The 26,141-nt window shown below is 44.2% G+C and overlaps 1 long non-coding RNA gene and 3 pseudogenes across 1 annotated transcript in view; all 4 read right to left on the bottom strand.

Annotated features, from left to right (window-relative positions):
* The window catches only part of LOC134970169 (uncharacterized), a 36,993-nt gene extending 28,334 nt beyond the window's left edge, over positions 1-8,659 (bottom strand). The window contains exon 1 of the long non-coding RNA XR_010189709.1: positions 8,044-8,659. This is a non-coding gene — a long non-coding RNA (uncharacterized LOC134970169). The remainder of the gene's footprint in view (positions 1-8,043) is intronic.
* Positions 8,660-12,070: 3,411 nt separating this feature from the next.
* LOC134971184 (5S ribosomal RNA) lies at positions 12,071-12,189 on the bottom strand (annotated as a pseudogene).
* A 6,470-nt stretch (positions 12,190-18,659) lies between these two features.
* Positions 18,660-18,778, bottom strand: LOC134971100 (5S ribosomal RNA; annotated as a pseudogene).
* Positions 18,779-25,371: 6,593 nt separating this feature from the next.
* On the bottom strand, positions 25,372-25,490 carry LOC134971087 (5S ribosomal RNA; annotated as a pseudogene).
* Between the last annotated feature and the right edge of the window lie 651 nt (positions 25,491-26,141).

The raw sequence follows: 26,141 nt of genomic DNA, 5'->3' as shown, positions 1-26,141 counted from the left end.
CTCATGATTCTCAATACTTTCGGTATGAGGGGCAGAGGAGGGAATACATACACTGACTGGTACACCCACGGCGTTACCAGAGCGTCCACTGCTATTGCCTGAGGGTCCCTTGACCTGGCGCAATATCTGTCCAGTTTTTTGTTTAGACGTGACGCCATCATGTCCACCTTTGGTCTTTCCCAACGGTTTACAATTTGGTGGAAGACTTCTGGGTGAAGTCCCCACTCTCCCGGGTGAAGGTCGTGTCTGCTGAGGAAGTCTGCTTCCCAGTTGTCCACTCCCGGAATGAACACTGCTGACAGTGCTATCACATGATTTTCCGCCCAGCGAAGAATCCTTGCAGTTTCTGCCATTGCCCTCCTGCTTCTCGTGCCGCCCTGTCTGTTTATGTGGGCGACTGACGTGATGTTGTCCGACTGGATCAACACCGCCTGACCCTGAAGCAGAGGTTTTGCTTGAATTAAGGCATTGTAAATGGCCCTTAGTTCTAGAATGTTTATATGAAGAGATGTTTCCATGCTTGACCACAAGCCCTGGAAATTCCTTCCCTGTGTGACTGCTCCCCAGCCTCTCAGGCTGGCATCCGTGGTTACCAGGATCCAATCCTGAATGCCAAATCTGCGGCCCTCTAGTAGATGAGCCTTCTGAAGCCACCACAGGAGAGACACCCTTGTCCTTGGCGACAGGGTTATCCGTTGATGCATCTGAAGATGCGATCCGGACCATTTTCCCAGTAGATCCCACTGAAAAGTTCTTGCATGGAATCTTCCGAATGGAATCGCTTCGTAAGAAGCCACCATTTTTCCCAGGACCCTTGTGCACTGATGCACTGAGACCTGTCCTGGTTTTAGGAGGTTCCTGACTAGCTCGGATAACTCCCTGGCCTTCTCCTCCGGGAGAAACACCTTCTTCTGGACTGTGTCCAGAATCATTCCTAAGAACAGTAGACGTGTCGTTGGAATCAGCTGCGATTTTGGAATATTTAGAATCCATCCGTGCTGACTTAGCACTACCTGAGATAGTGCCACTCCGACTTCTAACTGTTCCTTGGTTCTTGCCCTTATCAGGAGATCGTCCAAGTAAGGGATAATTAAGATGCCTTTTCTTCGTAGAAGAATCATCATTTCGGCCATTACCTTGGTAAAGACCCGAGGCGCCGTGGACAATCCAAACGGCAGCGTCTGAAACTGATAATGACAGTTTTGTACTACAAACCTGAGGTACCCTTGGTGAGAAGGATATATTGGGACGTGGAGATAAGCATCCTTGATGTCCAGCGACACCATATAGTCCCCCTCTTCCAGGTTCGCTATCACCGCTCTGAGTGACTCCATCTTGAATTTGAACCTTTTTATGTAAGTGTTCAAAGATTTTAGATTTAATATTGGTCTCACCGAGCCGTCCGGCTTCGGTACCACAAATAGTGTGGAATAATACCCCTTCCCCTGTTGTAAGAGGGGTACCTTGATTATCACCTGCTGGGAGTACAGCTTGTGAATGGCTTCCAGAACTGCCTCCCTGTCGGAGGGAGACTTTGGTAAAGCAGACTTCAGGAACCGATGAGGAGGAAACGCCTCGAATTCCAGTTTGTACCCCTGTGATACTACCTGTAGAATCCAGGGATCCACTTGCGAGTGAGCCCACTGCGCGTTGAAATTCTTGAGACGGGCCCCCACCGTGTCTGAGTCTGCTTGTAAAGCCCCAGCGTCATGCTGAAGACTTGGCAGAAGCAGGGGAGGGCTTCTGCTCCTGGGAAGCGGCTGCATGGTGCTGCCTTTTTCCTCTTCCTCTGCCCTTGGGCAGAAAAGAGTGACCTTTTGCTCGCTTGTACTTATGGGAACGAAAGGACTGAGTTTGAAAAGACTCTGTCTTTTTCTGTTGATGTGAAGTAACCTGGGGTAAAAAGGTGGATTTTCCAGCCGTTGCCGTGGCCACCAGGTCTGTTAGACCAGCCCCAAATAACTCCTCCCCCTTATACGGCAATACTTCCATGTGCCGTTTGGAATCTGCGTCCCCTGACCACTGTCTGGTCCATAATGCTCTTCTGGCAGAGATGGACATTGCGCTTACTCTTGATGCCAGGGTACAAATATCCCTCTGCGCATCACGCATATATAGCAATGCATCCTTTAAATGTTCTATAGTTAACAGAATATTGTCCCTATCCAGGGTATCAATATTCTCAGTCAGGGAATCCGCCCATGCGACTCCAGCACTGCACATCCAGGCTGATGCGATTGCTGGTCGCAGTATAACACCAGTATGTGTGTATATACTTTTCAGGATATTTTCCAGCCTCCTATCAGCTGGTTCTTTGAGGGTGGCCGTATCAGGGGACGGTAACGCTACTTGTTTAGATAAACGTGTGAGCGCCTTATCTACCCTAGGGGGTGTTTCCCACCGTGCCCTAACCTCTGGCGGGAAAGGGTATAGTGCTAATAACTTATTAGAAATTAGCTGTTTTTTATCGGGGGAAACCCACGCTTTATCACACACCTCATTTATTTCCTCAGACTCAGGAAAAACTATTGGCAGTTTTTTCACACCCCACATAATACCCGCCTTTGAGGTATTTGTAGTGTCAGAAAGGTTCAATGCCTCTTTCATTGCCGTGATCATGTAACGTGTGGCCCTACTGGACATTACGTTTGTCTCGTCACCGTCGACACTAGATTCAGTATCTGTATCTGGATCCGTGTCGACCCACTGAGGTAGCGGCCGTTTTAGGGCCCCTGAGGGTGTCTGAGACGCCTGAACAGGCACTAATTGATTTGCCGGCTTTCTCATGTCGTCAACAGTTTTTTGTAAATTGCTGACATTATCACTTAATTGCTTAAACACAATCATCCAGTCAGGTGTCGACTCCCTAGGGGGTGACATCACTAACACAGGCAACTGCTCCGCCTCCACCTCATTTTCCTCCTCATACATGTCGACACACGCGTACCGACACACAGCACACACACCGGGAATGCTCTGATAGAGGACAGGACCCTACTTAGCCCTTTGGAGAGACAGAGGGAGAGTCTGCCAGCACACACCCAGCGCTATATATATACAGGGATAACCTTATATAAGTGTTAATCCCTTATAGCTGCTGTTAATCTAGTTATTTGCTGCCAAAATGCCCCCCCTTCTCTTTTTTACCCTGAATCAGATGCAGTACTGCAGGGGAGAATCAGGGAGCCGTCCTTCCAGCGGAGCTGTGAGGGAATAATGGCGCCAGTGTGCTGAGGAGATAGGCCCCGCCCCTTCACGACGTCATTAACTCCCGCTTTTTTGTGTAAAATGGCAGGGGAAAAAATACATCCATATAGCCCTGGAGCTATATGTGATGTATTCCTTTTGCCAGCTAAGGTATATGTGTGTTATATTGCGTCTCAGGGCGCTCCCCCCCAGCGCCCTGCACCCTCAGTGACCGGAGTGTGAAGTGTGCTGAGAGCAATGGCGCACAGCTGCGGTGCTGTGCGCTACCTTAGTCTTGAAGACAGGATGTCTTCTGCCGCCGCTTTCACCGGACCTTCGTCTCTTCTGGCTCTGTAAGGGGGACGGCGGCGCGGCTCCGGTGACCCATCCAGGCTGAACCTGTGATCGTCCCTCTGGAGCTAACGTCCAGTAGCCTAAGAAGCCCAATCCACTCTGCACTCAGGTGAGTTCGCTTCTTCTCCCCTTAGTCCCACGATGCAGTGAGCCTGTTGCCAGCAGGACTCACTGAAAAAAAAAAAAAAAAAAACCTAACTAAACTTTTATTCTAAGCAGCTCTGGAGAGCTACCTAGTTTGCACCCTTCTCGGCCGGGCACAAAAATCTAACTGGCTTGGAGGAGGGTCATAGGGGGAGGAGCCAGTGCACACCACCTGATATCTCAAGCTTTTATTTTGTGCCCTGTCTCCTGCGGAGCCGCTATTCCCCATGGTCCTTACGGAGTCCCAGCATCCACTTAGGACGTTAGAGAAAAAGGGTTACACACACTCGGAAGAGAAGCTGCCGGGGGAAGTGGAGCAGGGAACTGCGCATACGCAGTATAATCCCGTGATTGGAAGCGCCATATCCCAGGATTCAAACCCTGGTGTTTTTGGGCCGGGATCCCGCAGATCCCACTCCCAATCTCGGGATTGGCCTCCCTATTCACAACTGGCCTTGCTGCCCTCTGGTAGAAACAATAGATGCTAAGTGGATGGCGGCACTTGCAGGACTTTAAAGTATGAGTTGTCAACGTTTCAATTTATTCAATACATTTTCGTCAGGACATAATGAAAATTATTGTCCTGACGAAAATGTATAGAATAAATTGAAATGCTGACAACTCAGCAGAGGAACGCAGCATGCTTTAAAGTCCTGTAAGTGCCACCATCCACTTAGCATCTATACACAAACATATATATATGTATATATACTTAAACATATATACATACTGAGTATATATATATATATATATATATATATATATATGCACACACACACACACACACACACACACACACAGACACTTTTGAATACATGTAAGCTGCCTTACTTTTATCAAAAATAGCCGTCATCATGCGCTGGTCCGCCCCTGCATTTTGTGATAGTGGGTAGCAGGCAGGGGTGTCAGAACGTTTTTTGGTTGGGGGGGGCAAGATGAAATCTCAGTTTGGCGCCCCTAACTTCTGACCACCTTAGACAGGACACTTGTACCTGTACTGAACTCTATGAAGTAGCTGGGAGTGAGTATCCCCTTGTACACATGATGCCAGATAGAGCCACTTATACACATTACGCCAGGTAGAGCCCATTATACACATTATGGGGGTCATTCCGAGTTGATCGCTCGCTGACGATTTTCGCAGCGCAGCGATTAGGTGAAAAAACTGCATTTATGCGTATGTTCCGCAATGCGCACGCGCGTCGTACGGGTACAAAGACCGTTGTGGTTGTGCACAGGTTCTAGCAAAGTTTTTCTTCACACTGACGGCCGCAAGAAGATTGACAGAAAGTGGGCGTTACTGGGTGTCAACTGACCATTTTCAGGGAGTGTTTGCAAAAACGCAGTCGTGGCTGGGCGTTCGTTGCGCGGGTGTATGACGTCAAATCCGGACATGAATAGGCTGAAGTGATCACAAGCGCTGAATAGGTTCAGAGCTACTCTGAAACTGCACAAACTTTTTTTGCAGAGCTCGGCTGCACAAGTGTTCGCACTTCTGCTAAGCTAAAATACACTCCCCAGTGGGCGGCAGCACAGCATTTGCACGGCTGCTAAAACTAGCTAGCGAGCGATCAACTCGGAATGACCCCCTATGCCAGGTAGAGCCACTTATACACATTACTCCAGGTAAAGCCCATTATACACATGATGCCAGGTAACCCCTTATACACATTAGGCCAGGTAGAGCTCATTATGCACAATATGTCAGGTAACCTCTTATACAGATTATGTCAGGTAGAGCCACTTATACACATTAAGTCAGGTAGAGCCTATTATACCAGGTAGCCCCTTATATACATTACGCCAGGTAGAGTCTATTATACCAGGTAGCCCCTTATACACATTACGCCAAGTAGATATACACATTATGCCAGGTAGAACCGCTTATACACATTACGCCAGGTAGAGCTCATTATACACATTATACAAGGTAGCTCCTTATACACATTACGCCAGGTAGAGCCCATTATACCAGGTAGCCCCTTATACACATTACGCCAGGTAGAGCTCATTACACATTTGCACACGTTTTGCCTGGCAGAGCCACTTAGGCCCAGATTTAGAAAGATTTAGAGAGTGATGAATTGCACATGATAACGTAACAACCAATCAGCACCTGTCATTTTTCAAACACAGACTGTAAGATGACAGTTAGGAGCTGGTTGGTTGGCACTTTATCTCCGTGCTATTTACCACTCTACAAGGTTTGATAAATCTGGGCCCTAGTCAGAATGAGAACTCTGCAGGCTCAGTAAGTGAGGGCTCATTCAGAAACAATGAAAATTTACAGCCATTGAAGCCAGTTCTGCTAGGGGCCATAAAGTGCAGCTGCTCTTTGTGTTCTCTGGCACTAAGCAAATACACAATAAACAGGTTCAAAAGCCAAGTGTCATGTTTGCTAACAGCGGGATGAGTGAGTCTGTCACCTGCCCCTCTGTCACTGTCACCTGCAGCCGGGTGAGGGATATGGGGACACACATACTGGGGGCCCAGTGGGGGACATGGGGGTACACATACAGGGGTGGGTGAGGGTTACGGGGACACACATAGTGGGGCCAGGTGAGGGATATGGGGACACACATACTGGGGACCCGGTGGGGGACATGGGGGTACACATACAGGGGCTAGGTGAGGGTTACGGGGACACACATAGTGGGGCCAGGTGAGGGATATGGGGACACACATAGTGGGGGAACGGTGAAGGACATGGGGGTACACATACAGGGGGGTGGGTGAGGGATATGTGGACGCACTCAGTGGGGCCGCGTGAGGAATATGGGGATGCACACAGTGGGTCCGGGTGATGGATATGGGGACGCACACAGTGGGGCCGGGTGAGGGATATGGGGACGCACACAGTGGGGCCGGGTGAGGGATATGGGGACGCACACAGTGCGGTCGGGTGAGGGATATGGGGACGCACACAGTGCGGTCGGGTGAGGGATATGGGTATGCATACAGTGGGGCCGGGTGAGGGATATGGGGACGCACACAGTGGGGCCGGGTGAGGGATATGGGGACGCACACAGTGCGGTCGGGTGAGGGATATGGGTATGCATACAGTGGGGCCGGGTGAGGGATATGGGGACGCACACAGTGGGGCCGGGTGAGGGATATGTGGACGCACACAGTGGGGCCGGATGAGGGATATGGGGACGCACACAGTGGGGCTGGGTGAGAGATATGGGGACGCACACAGTGGTGGGTAGGTGAGGGATATGGGGACACACATAGTGGGGCCAGGTGAAGGATATGGGGACACACATACTGGGGGCACGTGAGGGACATTGGGGTACACATACAGGGGGGTGGGTGAGGGTTATGGGGACACACATAGTGGGGACAGGTGAGGGATATGGGGACATACATACTGGGGACCCGGTGGGGGACATGGGGGTACACATACAGGGGGGTGGGTGAGGGTTACGGGGACACACAGTGGGGCCGGGTGAGGGATATGTGGAAGCACACAGTGGGGCCGGGTGAGGGATATTTATGACACACACAGTGGGGCCGGGTGAGGGATATGGGTACGCACACAGTGGGGCCGGTGAGGGATATGGGGAAGCACACAGTGGGGCCGGGTGAGGGATATGGGGATGCATACAGTGGGGCCGGGTGAGGGATATGGGGACGCACACAGTGGGGCCGGGTGAGGGATATGGGGACGCACACAGTGGTGGGTGGGTGAGGGATATGGGGACTCACACAGTGGGGCCGGGTGAGGTATATGGGGACGCATCACAGTGGGGCCGGGTGAGGGATATGGGGACGCATCACAGTGGGGCTGGGTGAGAGATATGGGGACGCACACAGTGGTGGGTAGGTGAGGGATATGGGGACACACATAGTGGGGCCAGGTGAGGGATATGGGGACACACATACTGGGGGCAAGGTGAGGGACATTGGGGTACACATACAGGGGGGTGGGTGAGGGTTATGGGGACACACATAGTGGGGCTGGGTGAGGGATATGGGGACACATATAGTGGGGCCAGGTGAGGGATATGGGGACACACATACTGGGGACCCGGGGAGGGACATGAGGGTACACATACAGGGGGGTGGGTGAGGGTTTTGGGGACACACAGTAGGGCCAGGTGAGGGATATGTGGAAGCACACAGTGGGGCCGGGTGAGGGATATTTATGACACACACAGTGGGGCCGGGTGAGGGACATGGGGGTACACATACAGTGGGGTGGATGAGAGATACGGGGACACACACAGTGGGGCCGGGTGAGAGATATGGGGACGCACATACTGGGGGGGGGGGGGGGGGGTGAGGGATATGGGGGCACACATACACAGGCTTTAGCTACAGTGATAATAGATGATGGAGCAGCGCAGCAATGCTCACCTCAGATTGTGAATGAGCTGCACCCAGCGGAGGAGGAGCTCAGGCAGCACACAGGACGCAGCAGATCAGAGCTGCAGATCCTGAATAAAGGTGCTTCCATCGGCTCCACCATAATTTCTGATGACCTGCAGCGTTGAGGAGAAAGAGAGGGGAGAGGAAGCAGTGTACACTGCTCTGACAGCACTCGCGGCTCTCCGTTCCGCCCCGCCCCCGGGCCCACATGTATTGCTGGTGATCACTTATATGTGGGGATCGGTTGTATGGTACGTCCTCCTCTTCTGACAGAATACTAGCAGGGTCCAGGCTCAGTGGTGGCGCAGTGCCCGGAGTCTCACTGACTCCGCAAAGGACCATGGGAGGAGGAGCTGCTGCAGCCGGGCATGCGCAGCAGCCGTCCTCCCGGAGCGGCCGCCATATTTCTTAGGGGCTGTCATACATACGCTGACTACAGTGCCCCACCAACAGTCACAGTGCCCGCGCCGCAGCCCGCAGTGCACCCGCCCCGGTGCTACCGCAGGCGGCTCTGCTCAGATGTGCGACTGCAGAGCTGCTGGCGGCGCCACATCTTCACATCGGCAGCACAATGGATCATAGGCGCCAGACGTGCGGGGGGTGCCGGACATTAGGGGGTGCCTGTGCGCACCAGGCACCCCCCATGCGCACGCCTATGACTGCTACTCTGTATACTGCACTGGGGTTTTACAGCGGAGCTCCCATTCCACCTCTGACATGCACGGTTAAGTTACATATTATGTCACACGGGGCACCCCACCCAGAGGAAAGACCCCCGTCCGCAGTCACACGTGGCAGCTCTGTTACTGCTGCCCGGGACACTGCAGCCACTGAGATGGTGGGACCGTTCATCACTGTGCTGGGACTTTTATCTCTGGTGTCATGGACTCTGCTGGCAGGTACCGGGGACACAGGGGGTGGCAGAGGTATAGGTTTGGATGCTCAGGTGGGCACAGATAGGTAGGTACCTCTGTACAGAGAGCTTTGTGGAGGCATGATTGTATGGCAGTGACAGCTCTTCAGTCCACTGGAACACAGGGGCTTAACTCTTTATGACAGTGACGGCCACATGGCCAACACGGTTGGTGGCCAATGTGCTGATGCAGTGGCTGGGCTGTGGTTCGGTGCCGACACAGGACCTGTAGTGGTGGCTCCCCATGTGAGGTCCCTTTGGCTTCCTCTCTCCTCCCCGCAACACCTGTGACAGCAGCGCCGGTGGACACTCCTTCCTCTCTCCTCCCCCTCCGCTGGGCACTGCTACTGTGGTGTGGCACTACTACAGTGGGCATTGCATGTGGTACCACTACTGTGGGCATTGTGTATGGCACTACTACTGTTGGCATTGTGTGTGGCACTACTATTGTGGGAATTATGTGTTAGGGGCACCACTGCTGTTGGCAGAGTGTGGCACTACTACTCTGGACGTTATGTGTAGGAGGCACTTTTACTGTGGGCATTGTACTATTGGGCAGCATAACGTGACTAAGGGGCACTACTGTGTGACGTAACACGAAAAAAGGTACTCTACTACAGCATGTGGTGTAATATAAATCAGGGGTACTACGTGCGGTGTAATTTGAATAAGATTGTGCTACTGTGTAATTTGAATTGGTGGCATTATTGTGTGGCTACGTCTCTTCCTTATGAGACCACAGCTCAAGGGGACTTCTTCAAGACAGCACTCATCTTGTCATATGGATACCGCATTTCCTTTCAGACCAAGGCCACACCCTTGTTGCGAGGGAATGCCTACTGTTTCGGGAGCGTGTATGCCAACACCCTCCTCTTCCCTTGTCATTGGGGGGGGGGCGCTCCTAAAAAATCTCGCTCAGGGTGCTAGTAGGCCTGGAGCTGGCCCTGCTTGTCTGCTCTTCTGGGTAGTGCCTGCTCGGAGACACGAATAGCAGGAAGTGTTATTTGCGCCAGTGTAGCACTGCACTACATGACAGATCAATGAGGCAACTCCAAATAATCTACAGCTCCCAGCAGTCCTTGCTGCTCCAAGGGCTGCTGGGAGCTGTAGGTTTCATGGAATTTTTATGGCATAACGTGTAAGAGGCACTACCACTGAACTTTTCCTATGAGGCCACGCCCCATTAATTTTTTCAGGTACGTGCCAAAAGTACTCTAGAGGCACCGATGTATAGTATATAATCGCTTACCAAATAATTTGGCCTCAGGCCGGCCCTGACTATAGTTAATGACCCTAGCACATTCTACTCCCTATCCTCCTTCTTATTTGTTTCACTGTATAAGGTCACTGACTTATCTGTTGCCCTAATTGTCACCTACCCAATTGTAACCATACCTTCCAAAATTTGTCCAGATTTCCAAGGGAACATAGGGAATTGGGAGTTGCTGCATTTCCACAGGCTATAGAGGTGTCTTTATAGCGTTCATCATACAAATGTGATTTAAAATCCCCCAAAACTTCCCACCAGAGGGTTGACCATGCTTCCAGTGTGCCACCTCCCAACTCCCACTGCTGAGGTATCCAATATTGGGAGGTATGTATTATCTATTCCTTAAATTACTACAGCATCTGATTTTCTTCCTTCCTAGTATTATACCAGTTCTAGAACACTATTGCCACCGACTAGTTGCCCAACTCTCTTGGCTCATGCATTTTCCATTTTATTTGTAACATCAATAATCTTCTTGCTGAATTATATTGCCTTTATTTTACAGGCATACTGAGACAAGTATGCTGATGCATAAATCTACCTCACATCACTGGGGTTATGGGTTCCAATCTTATCAGGGCTCTCTTGTCGTGGATTTATATGTTCTAATGTTTTTATGAGTTTCCTTAGAGTCGCCCGGTTTCCTCTCACAGCCCAATTACCTTACTGGTAAATGAATCAGTTCGTATAAGCTCTATTGGCATATCATTTGTGAGCATCATGCACACAGACCATTGGGTCCATTGGGGTCCAAACTGAACACCCTGTAACCATGAAGTATACTTACCTTTCTGGACTCTGGCACCACATCTGCAGAAATCACTGGGAAAATGGTGTTGCCATGCACAGTAGGGAAATCATTGTGAATACCGTGCAGACGCCATGTTCCCGGAGACCTGCACATGTGCAGTAGTAGACTCTGCAATTGGGCAGCCAGAGAGTGGGTCTCGCATGGTGGCTGTACACAGGCCCCCTCCTCTATTAAACCACTCCATGTAAGAATACACATTTTGGGGTAAAAAAAAATCTGAATTATAAGTATATTGGATGTACTTTTCTCCAAAGAAGCTTGCGCTCAAAACAATTGTCTCATTTGTTTGTATGTAGAGATGACCGCCTCTAGGTCCATGGTAATGTTTGGAGAGGGAAAGAGAGACTCTGTGTTGGGGCACGCTTAAATAAAACTTAACTTTTAATTAGAATAAGATAAGAATGTAGTACATTGACAGACACACACATACAAACATGTATAAGGTTCTAAAAGAGGAGGAAGAGGGAATCTAGACCTCTCTCTGCTATAATCATAGGAATCTAAAGGTAGACTCTGAAGAAATATGAAAATTAAAGATTACAAATAAGAATAAATATTCTCAAGTGATATAAATGAGGTGACAGTGACACCTAAGATGAAAATATCAAAGATTAGTTTCCACATAAAGAAGAAAAAAGATTTCAAATATAAATCACAATGGTATTTATTATAACAACAATTTCTTTATAGACTAAAAATATAGGTCCGTTGACCAATGCCAATTGTGATGAATATATCCTGGTATCCTAGTAAGAGGTAATTTGCTGATTCTAGATTACTGATCAATGTAAGGAGAAAATTGCAAAATGTGTGCAAGTCTGAGGTCAAATGTGCAATAGAGTCAATAATTGCTCCAACACTTAGGTTTTGCATACATAGATAAGAATATAACAATATTAACAGGTGATTGATACGATTAACAAGTCTGAGATCAGACAATTAGAAAAGGAAAAAAGGTATGAAATCAGTAGGGTCAAAGGTTGCTCCAACACTTCTGCTTTTCACATAGGGATAAAGATATCTATTACTGCACCTAAGATTCCCTAGTAGTCTCCCATCTAGGTACTAATCAGGCTCCTCACTGTTTAGCTTCCAAGATCAGGCGAGATTGGGCGTAGCCAGAGAGATATGGCAGTAATATCACATAAATTGTGAATGAGAGAGTGTGTGGTTATTGGCACATACCAAAGGAGTACTTCTGCTGTCCATTGAAATGCACAGTCTGTCAGTTATTATTGTATTACCGGGAATTTAAATGACTGGCATTTTGGATGAGTGAGTACTGAATAAGTGAGATATAGGAAACAATTAAGTACAGGGCCCACCCCCTCCTTTCACCATACAACAGATAGTGGACGAGAGAGGTGGGTTACCTGGACTAGTAGAAAATAGGTGTGGAATTACACAGGTATCTTAAAGTTTCCTTTTTAAGAAAGTACCAAGATAAAGATCCTATAATCATATGTTATCTTAGGACAAGGTTGAAGCAACTAGGTGTGGTTCAGAAATTCAATTGCCCATCTATCGATATTGAAGATGTGAAAAGGAGGACTGAATACTATTAATAAAGTCCGTTAATAATTTATGACGATGGTCAATACGAAATAGAACAAACTGACAAGAAAAAAGAATTTAGCAGATTACCTGATGGTAGATCAAATTAGTATCAAAATTAACATGGATAATACGATACCAGGATAGTCGGTGGGCTGAACCGTGCACTGTTCAGCACCACTTAACACAGACGGCCGTTTCACCTGAGGTGGCTTGTTCACTGTGTGACATGATAGTGGAGAACTATCTATTTAAGGCCAAAAAAGGGGAGTGGTCTCATTTGGGGACCAATCATAGCAAGAGAAAGAAGTGTGGATGCATCATGTGATATGCATGTGATATGCATGTCATACTATACACCTCACTTCCTGTTTCAAAAGGGCGGAAGTGATGTAAATTATGTCATATGATAGAGATTTACATATCTATAATGATTTGAAATTAGAGCTAAAATAAACAAAGTTGAGACAAATAGATATTGCTACCCAATTGTGATGGCTGTGAAAAATAAGACCACGTAACCTGAGGTCTATTATCGAGAAATTGCGTCACACTGTGATGACGCGTCACTTCCGGTTACGGAACCCGGAGGTGGCGTGTGTCCATGAAGTTATAATTGTGTGCGCGACTGAATAGGTTACATAATGGGTTAGATTATTCTGCAAAAGTAGAATAGATAATGGGGAACACCTTATATGACCAGAGTGGATCTGTTGTACTCGGAGTACTAACTCCGTGACCGGAAATTGTGTCCCACTGTGATGACGCGTCACTTCCGGTTACGGAACCCGGAGGTGGCGTTTGACCGTGAAGTTTTAATTGTGTGCGCGACTGAATAGGTTCCATATTGGGTTTAGTTATTCTGCAGGAATAGAGTAGATAATGGGGAACACCTTATATGAGCGGAGTGAATCTGTTGTACTCGGAGTACTAACTTCGTGACCGGAAGTGGCGTCAGGGCGCATCATTTCCTCTCGGGGTATAATTGAGGGATGGTTAACGGAAGTGTGGACCAGCAGAACTACCTCACTTCCTGTTTGGTAGTCATGGTGATGGGACCATAAACGGAGAGGTTTCTCCGTGACCGGAAATTACCTAAACATATGTTTTTGCTGCTCACAGTTATTATTAAGGGTATGTAATAATGAAGTTGAGAAAATTTCTTCTTGATAAAGGTTAAATGCTGCCTTGATCCTAGTGTAGATCAGATATATTTAATCAACAATGATTCTGAGAATTAAGGTTTGTGGAGGAGTTAAATATTGATGATAAAGATAACAAAAGTCATGGTCATATAGTACCTTGACTTTATGATCTGACTGGGCGGGGTTTATGTTAGAATACTTATTGATTCCTAGGTGCTGGTAAAATGAAATAAAGGATTGTGATGACATATTGAAGTGGAAAATTATCATCTAATTGTACTGTGATAGACTTAATTGAAGGTTGGAAAATGGGGAAAGAGTAAATGGTTTAGGACCACATGAATTTATGGATCATAGAAATGAAATGTGATAAAGGGGGCGGGGGGGAGGGTTTGGGGATGGTGAGATGTTGGAGAGAGGAAGGGCTGAAAAAGTAGTTTTAGGAAGGTGAGAGGAGAGGAGCCAGTTAGAAAAATGAAACTGGGGTTTAAGTATGAACTTACAATGTGAACCAATATGAAATGAAAGTGTGGGTGAAACAAAGATTGTGGAATAGCGTGTGTAATTATCTAGTAGATGAAGAGAAATAAATGGTAAGTAAAAGGTGAAATAGGAATTCTGTGTGATTTGGATCCTTAGTGGTATGATATGAATCACATAAAGATTCCGTAATTGATTTGTTCATTCATACCCTTAGGTGCAAGACAGTCCAATTTGAAAGTCCATTCGGATTCATGTTTCAGTAATTCTTGCATCAAATCTCCTCCACGTATTCCTAGGTTAATTCTTTCTAAGCCGAAGGCTTTTAGTTCTTTGGAATTGCCGTGATGATGATTCAAGAAGTGGCGTGCCACTGACGTTAGTTTTTTCATTTTTTGCAAGTCGGATGGTGCATTTCTTATGGACCCTACGTGTTCCAAGATACGTTGTTTGAGGGCTCTGGTAGTGATGCCAACATATTTCATGTCACAACTACATGATATGCAATATACGACCCCAACTGCATTACAGTTGATGAACTGATTGATTGGTCTTTCTTCTCCATATCGGTCAAATACAGATGTGGTCTTAATCATGTGTTGGCATGCTTTACAAGTCCCACAGGGAAAGGAGCCCTTAATAGTTGATTGTTTTTTGGGATTTTTGGAAAAATGGCTGGTAGTGAGTTTATCTTTAAGGTTTCTAGACCTTCTCCAACTCATGGAGGGTTTTTGTCCTATGGTCTCTGCAAGGTCATGATCTAGGAGTAATACTGGCCAATGACTGTTGATGGAATCCTGTATTTCCCTAAATTCCCTACAGAAGGTGCCAACAAATCTAAGTTTGTTGTCTTGTCCTGATGTGGTGCCAATTTTGGTTTGTGGGAAGATCAAATTGTCCCTTGGTGTTTGGCTGGTGTGCCATTTAGCTTTTTTGATGGACCTGTGACTGTAGCCACGTTCCCTTAATCTGGTTGTCAATTCAGCACTTTTCTGTGAGAAGGTTGATGGGTCTGAACAGTTTCTTTTTAAACGTAAGAATTCCCCCTTAGGAATATTTTCTACCGTAGGAGGAAAATGCGCGATTGTCTGATGTAATAGGCTGTTTGTAGATGTTTCTTTCCGGTAAAGCTCGGTTTCGATCTGACCATTGGGTGCTTTGGAAATGATAAGGTCCAGAAAGCATACTGAGTCCTCACTGATGTGATGTGTAAGTTTAAGATCATTTTCATTGGTATTCAATTCCTCAATGAATGTTAGTAGTAGTTTTCGGTCACCTTCCCAAATTAGAATGATGTCATCGATGTAGCGTCACCATGCAACTACATGCCGTGTGTATTTTTCATTATTAGGATGCATTACAACTTCCCTCTCCCACCAACCCAAGTAAAGGTTGGCATAGGTCGGGGCACAAGCCGCGCCCATCGCCGTGCCATGAGTTTGAAGGTAAAACCTGTCATTGAAGGTGAAATAGTTCCTTGTTAGAACAAATTTCAGAAGTTCAATTAGTAAGTCATGGAATTCACTGTTGCCAGCCATTTCGAGAAAATATCGGACTGCTTCTATGCCAATTTGATGTTCGATGCTGGTGTAGAGTGATTCTACATCAAGTGTTACCAGTAGATGATCATCTAATTGGACATCATGTAGTTTTTGAAGTATGTCTGTTGTGTCACGCAGATACGAAGGAAGGTTTAAAACATGTTGTCGTAAATGCAAGTCCAAAAAGGTACTGGGTTTTTCCAGAATCCCACCTTTACCTGATACAATTGGTCGTCCTGGTGGTGTAGGAATATTTTTGTGAACTTTAGGTAAGTGGTATAATGTCGGTGTCTTGGGTTTGGGGGTCGTTAGGTATTCAACTTCTTCCTTGGTTAGTGTACCTTGGGAAAATGCTCGATCTAGAATCCTATTGAGGGCGATCCTAATATTGTCGGTTGGGTTGAAAGTGATTTGCTTGTAACATTGTGTGTCACCCAATTGTCGCATTGCTTCAATGATGTACATTGATTTGGGCCAAATAACTATGTTTCCCCCTTTATCAGACGGTTTGATCACTATATCCGTCCAGGACTGTATCTCCCGCAAGGTTCGTCTTTCCATTTTGCTGAGGTTATCACTATGGTGCGGTTTGGACTTAGACTTGAGGTATATTTTATCTAAGTCACGAGATACTAATTCTTGAAATACCCTGGTTTCTGGGGAGATATGTTCAGGGGGAAAGAAGGTAGATTTTTTCTTACATTTGGGTCTAGTCGTGAGGCCTGTTAATTCCAATTCACCAGTTTGGAGTTCCTCCAGTGCAATTAAGGCTTCTATTTCTTCAGTGGTGAATAATTCTTCTGTTGGATTTTGTTCTGTCGTCAAACGAGGTTCATGACATGTTGAGAAGAATTTCCTAAGAAGTAATTTCCGCCCAAAGAGTTTTAGATCTTTCTCCCAAAGGAAGCGATTTAGAGGTTGTGTTGGTGAGAATGATAAACCTTTAGACAGCAGGGTGATATGATCATCAGTGAAGGTTTTATCTGAGAGGTTAATAACTCTCAGATTGTTATCCTGTGTTACTTTCTCCTGTTGTTTCTGACTGAGTATCTGGGTTCCCAGTTGGTTTGTTCGCGTTGGTTTTTTGTTCCCCCTCCTCGTCTTCCTCTTTGTTGAAATCTGGGTCTTCCTCCCCTCCTGTCTGATCCTAAAAAATGAGTCGATGTATAATTCATGGAGTTATCCCTATAATTGTAGGTTTCTCCTTCCGTATTTCCAGGATCCGAAAACTCTTCTCCCCCTGATGATTCTGCCTCAGAGGTATACCTGTCCTGCGATTGGGTATAGTCCCTGCGTGTGACTGTTTTGTTCCAATGAAAAATGTTGCCTGTTTTGAAATCCCTAATATCTCTGGAGAATTTACTTTTCTTTCTCTCAATGATTTTAGATTCATAAGGTTCTAATTCTTTTTTTATTTTCTCAAATGTTTGTTGGAATTTGGTGTTGGTTTCCCATTCTTCAAGGCTTTTCCCCAAATCTTCTATTTCTTTCTCGCATGTGTTAAGTACTAGATGGTTGTGTTTTATTAGAATGGCCATGAGGTCCTGGGAACATTTTAGGAGTACCCCTTCCCATTCTGTTGTTAGACTGTCAGTAGTTAATTGAAAGGTCGGGAAGATCTTAGGTCTCAGACCTCTTGGTGTAATTTTGTTTTTGACATAACTCTCCAAGGTTTTAATATCCCATGATGAACGTATTCTCTTCTGCAAATATGATCTTAATTTGTTGAGATCCGAGTCCCACCCTATGTTCCCTGAGGGCAAGTCTGTTCCACTGTTGAAAATATCTTCCACATTTTGTGATGAAGTGTGTCTACTACTCAGTTCATTACGTAGGCTAAAGGAAGCCATTTTGGAACTGAGAAATAGGTGAACAATATATGTTCTTAGGTAAGAGTATGTGTCTGACAAATGGGTGTACTGAGATCGTATTATGCCACAAAATAGCTTAGTGGGACATAAATGTCCAATCCGTGCTGAGACCAGAAACTGAAGTTTTAATCAGTATACGTAAACAGAAAAAGGATTGGTTTGGTGCCGCACAGGACTACAATTAATCTTTTTTTAAAGGGCTCTTTATCAAATTTGTCCCTTGTAACCAACAGTGCATTTGCATGAGAGATGCCTGTAAACGGTATTCAAGGAGTTATTGTTGTTGGTGGTGCACCCAGAGTCAAAAGTACATGGTAATGTTTGGAAAGGGAAAGAGAGACTCTGTGTTGGGGCACGCTTAAATAAAACTTAACTTTTAATTAGAATAAGATAAGAATGTAGTACATTGACAGACACACACATACAAACATGTATAAGGTTCTAAAAGAGGAGGAAAAGAGGGAATCTAGACCTCTCTCTACTATTATCATAGGAATCTAAAGGTAGACTCTGAAGAAATATGAAAATTAAAGATTACAAATAAGAATAAATATTCTCAAGTGATATAAATGAGGTGACAGTGACACCTAAGATGAAAATATCAAAGATTAGTTTCCACATAAAGAAGAAAAAAGATTTCAAATATAAATCACAATGGTATTTATTATAACAACAATTTCTTTCTAGACTAAAAATATAGGTCCGTTGACCAATGCCAATTGTGATGAATATATCCTGGTATCCTAGTAAGAGGTAATTTGCTGATTCTAGATTACTGATCAATGTAAGGAGAAAATTGCAAAATGTGTGCAAGTCTGAGGTCAAATGTGCAATAGAGTCAATAATTGCTCCAACACTTAGGTTTTTTCATACATAGATAAGAATATAACAATATTAACAGGTGATTGATACGATTAACAAGTCTGAGATCAGACAATTAGAAAAGGAAAAAAGGTATGAAATCAGTAGGGTCAAAGGTTGCTCCAACACTTCTGCTTTTCACATAGGGATAAAGATATCTATTACTGCACCTAAGATTCCCTAGTAGTCTCCCATCTAGGTACTAATCAGGCTCCTCACTGCTTAGCTTCCAAGATCAGGCGAGATTGGGCGTAGCCAGAGAGATATGGCAGTAATATCACATAAATTGTGAATGAGAGAGTGTGTGGTTATTGGCACATACCAAAGGAGTACTTCTGCTGTCCATTGAAATGCACAGTCTGTCAGTTATTATTGTATTACCGGGAATTTAAATGACTGGCATTTTGGATGAGTGAGTACTGAATAAGTGAGATATAGGAAACAATTAAGTACAGGGCCCACCCCCTCCTTTCACCATACAACAGATAGTGGACTAGAGAGGTGGGTTACCTGGACTAGTAGAAAATAGGTGTGGAATTACACAGGTATCTTAAAGTTTCCTTTTTAAGAAAGTACCAAGATAAAGATCATATGTGATCTTAGGACAAGGTTGAAGCAACTAGGTGTGGTTCAGAAATTCAATTGCCCATCTATCGATATTGAAGATGTGAAAAGGAGGACTGAATACTATTAATAAAGTCCGTTAATAATTTATGACGATGGTCAATACGAAATAGAACAAACTGACAAGAAAAAAGAATTTAGCAGATTACCTGATGGTAGATCAAATTAGTATCAAAATTAACATGGATAATACGATACCAGGATAGTCGGTGGGCTGAACCGTGCACTGTTCAGCACCACTTAACACTGACGGCCGTTTCACCTGAGGTGGCTTGTTCACTGTGTGACATGATAGTGGAGAGCTATCTATTTAAGGCCAAAAAAGGGGAGTGGTCTCATTTGGGGACCAATCATAGCAAGAGAAAGAAGTGTGGATGCATCATGTGATATGCATGTGATATGCATGCCATACTATACACCTCACTTCCTGTTTCAAAAGGGCGGAAGTGATGTAAATTATGTCATATGATAGAGATTTACATATCTATAATGATTTGAAATTAGAGCTAAAATAAACATAGTTGAGACAAATAGATATTGCTACCCAATTGTGATGGCTGTGAAAAATAAGACCACGTAACCTGAGGTCTATTATCGAGAAATTGCGTCACACTGTGATGACGCGTCACTTCCGGTTACGGAACCCGGAGGTGGCGTGTGTCCATGAAGTTATAATTGTGTGCGCGACTGAATAGGTTACATAATGGGTTAGATTATTCTGCAAAAGTAGAATAGATAATGGGGAACACCTTATATGACCAGAGTGGATCTGTTGTACTCGGAGTACTAACTCCGTGACCGGAAATTGTGTCCCACTGTGATGACGCGTCACTTCCGGTTACGGAACCCGGAGGTGGCGTTTGACCGTGAAGTTTTAATTGTGTGCGCGACTGAATAGGTTCCATATTGGGTTTAGTTATTCTGCAGGAATAGAGTAGATAATGGGGAACACCTTATATGAGCGGAGTGAATCTGTTGTACTCTGAGTACTAACTCCGTGACCGGAAGTGGCGTCAGGGCGCATCATTTCCTCTCAGGGTATAATTGAGGGATGGTTAACGGAAGTGTGGACCAGCAGAACTACCTCACTTCCTGTTTGGTAGTCATGGTGATGGGACCATAAACGGAGAGGTTTCTCCGTGACCGGAAATTACCTAAACATGTTTTTGCTGCTCACAGTTATTATTAAGGGTATGTAATAATGAAGTTGAGAAAATTTCTTCTTGATAAAGGTTAAATGCTGCCTTGATCCTAGTGTAGATCAGATATATTTAATCAACAATGATTCTGAGAATTAAGGTTTGTGGAGGAGTTAAATATTGATGATAAAGATAACAAAAGTCATGGTCATATAGTACCTTGAATTTATGATCTGACTGGGCGGGGTTTATGTTAGAATACTTATTGATTCCTAGGTGCTGATAAAATGAAATAAAGGATTGTGATGACATATTGAAGTGGAAAATTATCATCTAATTGTACTGTGATAGACTTAATTGAAGGTTGGAAAATGGGGAAAGAGTAAATGGTTTAGGACCACATGAATTTATGGATCATAGAAATGAAATGTGATAAAGTGAAAATGGTTGTTAATGCCTTGATTGGTGGAGTGATATAAAAAATGGGTGAAAACAGTTGTAGTGAGTGATGTGGGAACAGGGGAGATGAACATGGGGGGGGAGAGGGAAAGGGGAGGGGAAAAGGAGGTGGGGTCGGGGGGGGAGGGTTTGGGGATGGTGAGATGTTGGAGAGAGGAAGGGCTGAAAAAGTAGTTTTAAGAAGGTGAAAGGAGAGGAACCAGTTAGAAAAATGAAACTGGGGTTTAAGTATGAACTTACAATGTGAACCAATATGAAATGAAAGTGTGGGTGAAACAAAGATTGTGGAATAGCGTGTGTAATTATCTAGTAGATGAAGAGAAATAAATGGTAAGTAAAAGGTGAAATAGGAATTCTGTGTGATTTGGATCCTTAGTGGTATGATATGAATCACATAAAGATTCCGTAATTGATTTGTTCATTCATACCCTTAGGTGCAAGACAGTCCAATTTGAAAGTCCATTCGGATTCATGTTTCAGTAATTCTTGCATCAAATCTCCTCCACGTATTCCTAGGTTAATTCTTTCTAAGCCGAAGGCTTTTAGTTCTTTGGAATTGCCGTGATGATGATTCAAGAAGTGGCGTGCCACTGACGTTAGTTTTTTCATTTTTTGCAAGTCGGATGGTGCATTTCTTATGGACCCTATGTGTTCCAAGATACGTTGTTTGAGGGCTCTGGTAGTGATGCCAACATATTTCATGTCACAACTACATGATATGCAATATACGACCCCAACTGCATTACAGTTGATGAACTGATTGATTGGTCTTTCTTCTCCATATCGGTCAAATACAGATGTGGTCTTAATCATGTGTTGGCATGCTTTACAAGTCCCACAGGGAAAGGAGCCCTTAATAGTTGATTGTTTTTTGGGATTTTTGGAAAAATGGCTGGTAGTGAGTTTATCTTTAAGGTTTCTAGACCTTCTCCAACTCATGGAGGGTTTTTGTCCTATGGTCTCTGCAAGGTCATGATCTAGGAGTAATACTGGCCAATGACTGTTGATGGAATCCTGTATTTCCCTAAATTCCCTACAGAAGGTGCCAACAAATCTAAGTTTGTTGTCTTGTCCTGATGTGGTGCCAATTTTGGTTTGTGGGAAGATCAAATTGTCCCTTGGTGTTTGGCTGGTGTGCCATTTAGCTTTTTTGATGGACCTGTGACTGTAGCCACGTTCCCTTAATCTGGTTGTCAATTCAGCACTTTTCTGTGAGAAGGTTGATGGGTCTGAACAGTTTCTTTTTAAACGTAAGAATTCCCCCTTAGGAATATTTTCTACCGTAGGAGGAAAATGCGCGATTGTCTGATGTAATAGGCTGTTTGTAGATGTTTCTTTCCGGTAAAGCTCGGTTTCGATCTGACCATTGGGTGCTTTGGAAATGATAAGGTCCAGAAAGCATACTGAGTCCTCACTGATGTGATGTGTAAGTTTAAGATTATTTTCATTGGTATTCAATTCCTCAATGAATGTTAGTAGTAGTTTTCGGTCACCTTCCCAAATTAGAATGATGTCATTGATGTAGCGTCACCATGCAACTACATGCCGTGTGTATTTTTCATTATTAGGATGCATTACAACTTCCCTCTCCCACCAACCCAAGTAAAGGTTGGCATAGGTCGGGGCACAAGCCGCGCCCATCGCCGTGCCACGAGTTTGAAGGTAAAACCTGTCATTGAAGGTGAAATAGTTCCTTGTTAGAACAAATTTCAGAAGTTCAATTAGTAAGTCATGGAATTCACTGTTGCCAGCCATTTCGAGAAAATATCGGACTGCTTCTATGCCAATTTGATGTTCGATGCTGGTGTAGAGTGATTCTACATCAAGTGTTACCAGTAGATGATCATCTAATTGGACATCATGTAGTTTTTGAAGTATGTCTGTTGTGTCACGCAGATACGAAGGAAGGTTTAAAACATGTTGTCGTAAATGCAAGTCCAAAAAGGTACTGGGTTTTTCCAGAATCCCACCTTTACCTGATACAATTGGTCGTCCTGGTGGTGTAGGAATATTTTTGTGAACTTTAGGTAAGTGGTATAATGTCGGTGTCTTGGGTTTGGGGGTCGTTAGGTATTCAACTTCTTCCTTGGTTAGTGTACCTTGGGAAAATGCTCGATCTAGAATCCTATTGAGGGCGATCCTAATATTGTCGGTTGGGTTGAAAGTGATTTGCTTGTAACATTGTGTGTCACCCAATTGTCGCATTGCTTCAATGATGTACATTGATTTGGGCCAAATAACTATGTTTCCCCCTTTATCAGACGGTTTGATCACTATATCCGTCCAGGACTGTATCTCCCGCAAGGTTCGTCTTTCCATTTTGCTGAGGTTATCACTATGGTGCGGTTTGGACTTAGACTTGAGGTATATTTTATCTAAGTCACGAGATACTAATTCTTGAAATACCCTGGTTTCTGGGGAGATATGTTCAGGGGGAAAGAAGGTAGATTTTTTCTTACATTTGGGTCTAGTCGTGAGGCCTGTTAATTCCAATTCACCAGTTTGGAGTTCCTCCAGTGCAATTAAGGCTTCTATTTCTTCAGTGGTGAATAATTCTTCTGTTGGATTTTGTTCTGTCGTCAAACGAGGTTCATGACATGTTGAGAAGAATTTCCTAAGAAGTAATTTCCGCCCAAAGAGTTTTAGATCTTTCTCCCAAAGGAAGCGATTTAGAGGTTGTGTTGGTGAGAATGATAAACCTTTAGACAGCAGGGTGATATGATCATCAGTGAAGGTTTTATCTGAGAGGTTAATAACTCTCAGATTGTTATCCTGTGTTACTTTCTCCTGTTGTTTCTGACTGAGTATCTGGGTTCCCAGTTGGTTTGTTCGCGTTGGTTTTTTGTTCCCCCTCCTCGTCTTCCTCTTTGTTGAAATCTGGGTCTTCCTCCCCTCCTGTCTGATCCTAAAAAATAAGTCGATGTATAATTCATGGAGTTATCCCTATAATTGTAGGTTTCTCCTTCCGTATTTCCAGGATCCGAAAACTCTTCTCCCCCTGATGATTCTGCCTCAGAGGTATACCTGTCCTGCGATTGGGTATAGTCCCTGCGTGTGACTGTTTTGTTCCAATGAAAAATGTTGCCTGTTTTGAAATCCCTAATATCTCTGGAGAATTTACTTTTCTTTCTCTCAATGATTTTAGATTCATAAGGTTCTAATTCTTTTTTGATTTTCTCAAATGTTTGTTGGAATTTGGTGTTGGTTTCCCATTCTTCAAGGCTTTTCCCCAAATCTTCTATTTCTTTCTCGCATATGTTAAGTACTAGATGGTTGTGTTTTATTAGAATGGCCATGAGGTCCTGGGAACATTTTAGGAGTACCCCTTCCCATTCTGTTGTTAGACTGTCAGTAGTTAATTGAAAGGTCGGGAAGATCTTAGGTCTCAGACCTCTTGGTGTAATTTTGTTTTTGACATAACTCTCCAAGGTTTTAATATCCCATGATGAACGTATTCTCTTCTGCAAATATGATCTTAATTTGTTGAGATCCGAGTCCCACCCTATGTTCCCTGAGGGCAAGTCTGTTCCACTGTTGAAAATATCTTCCACATTTTGTGATGAAGTGTGTCTACTACTCAGTTCATTACGTAGGCTAAAGGAAGCCATTTTGGAACTGAGAAATAGGTGAACAATATATGTTCTTAGGTAAGAGTATGTGTCTGACAAATGGGTGTACTGAGATCGTATTATGCCACAAAATAGCTTAGTGGGACATAAATGTCCAATCCGTGCTGAGACCAGAAACTGAAGTTTTAATCAGTATACGTAAACAGAAAAAGGATTGGTTTGGTGCCGCACAGGACTACAATTAATCTTTTTTTAAAGGGCTCTTTATCAAATTTGTCCCTTGTAACCAACAGTGCATTTGCATGAGAGATGCCTGTAAACGGTATTCAAGGAGTTATTGTTGTTGGTGGTGCACCCAGAGTCAAAAGTACATGGTAATGTTTGGAAAGGGAAAGAGAGACTCTGTGTTGGGGCACGCTTAAATAAAACTTAACTTTTAATTAGAATAAGATAAGAATGTAGTACATTGACAGACACACACATACAAACATGTATAAGGTTCTAAAAGAGGAGGAAAAGAGGGAATCTAGACCTCTCTCTACTATTATCATAGGAATCTAAAGGTAGACTCTGAAGAAATATGAAAATTAAAGATTACAAATAAGAATAAATATTCTCAAGTGATATAAATGAGGTGACAGTGACACCTAAGATGAAAATATCAAAGATTAGTTTCCACATAAAGAAGAAAAAAGATTTCAAATATAAATCACAATGGTATTTATTATAACAACAATTTCTTTATAGACTAAAAATATAGGTCCGTTGACCAATGCCAATTGTGATGAATATATCCTGGTATCCTAGTAAGAGGTAATTTGCTGATTCTAGATTACTGATCAATGTAAGGAGAAAATTGCAAAATGTGTGCAAGTCTGAGGTCAAATGTGCAACAGAGTCAATAATTGCTCCAACACTTAGGTTTTTTCATACATAGATAAGAATATAACAATATTAACAGGTGATTGATACGATTAACAAGTCTGAGATCAGACAATTAGAAAAGGAAAAAAGGTATGAAATCAGTAGGGTCAAAGGTTGCTCCAACACTTCTGCTTTTCACATAGGGATAAAGATATCTATTACTGCACCTAAGATTCCCTAGTAGTCTCCCATCTAGGTACTAATCAGGCTCCTCACTGCTTAGCTTCCAAGATCAGGCGAGATTGGGCGTAGCCAGAGAGATATGGCAGTAATATCACATAAATTGTGAATGAGAGAGTGTGTGGTTATTGGCACATACCAAAGGAGTACTTCTGCTGTCCATTGAAATGCACAGTCTGTCAGTTATTATTGTATTACCGGGAATTTAAATGACTGGCATTTTGGATGAGTGAGTACTGAATAAGTGAGATATAGGAAACAATTAAGTACAGGGCCCACCCCCTCCTTTCACCATACAACAGATAGTGGACTAGAGAGGTGGGTTACCTGGACTAGTAGAAAATAGGTGTGGAATTACACAGGTATCTTAAAGTTTCCTTTTTAAGAAAGTACCAAGATAAAGATCATATGTGATCTTAGGACAAGGTTGAAGCAACTAGGTGTGGTTCAGAAATTCAATTGCCCATCTATCGATATTGAAGATGTGAAAAGGAGGACTGAATACTATTAATAAAGTCCGTTAATAATTTATGACGATGGTCAATACGAAATAGAACAAACTGACAAGAAAAAAGAATTTAGCAGATTACCTGATGGTAGATCAAATTAGTATCAAAATTAACATGGATAATACGATACCAGGATAGTCGGTGGGCTGAACCGTGCACTGTTCAGCACCACTTAACACAGACGGCCGTTTCACCTGAGGTGGCTTGTTCACTGTGTGACATGATAGTGGAGAGCT

Source organism: Pseudophryne corroboree, chromosome 11, assembly GCF_028390025.1.
Source record: "Pseudophryne corroboree isolate aPseCor3 chromosome 11, aPseCor3.hap2, whole genome shotgun sequence".
In the NCBI taxonomy this organism is placed as follows: Eukaryota; Metazoa; Chordata; class Amphibia; order Anura; family Myobatrachidae; genus Pseudophryne; species Pseudophryne corroboree.
The sequence above is the reverse complement of the archived record's forward strand: the minus strand, read 5'-3'. Positions and strand labels throughout refer to the sequence as shown.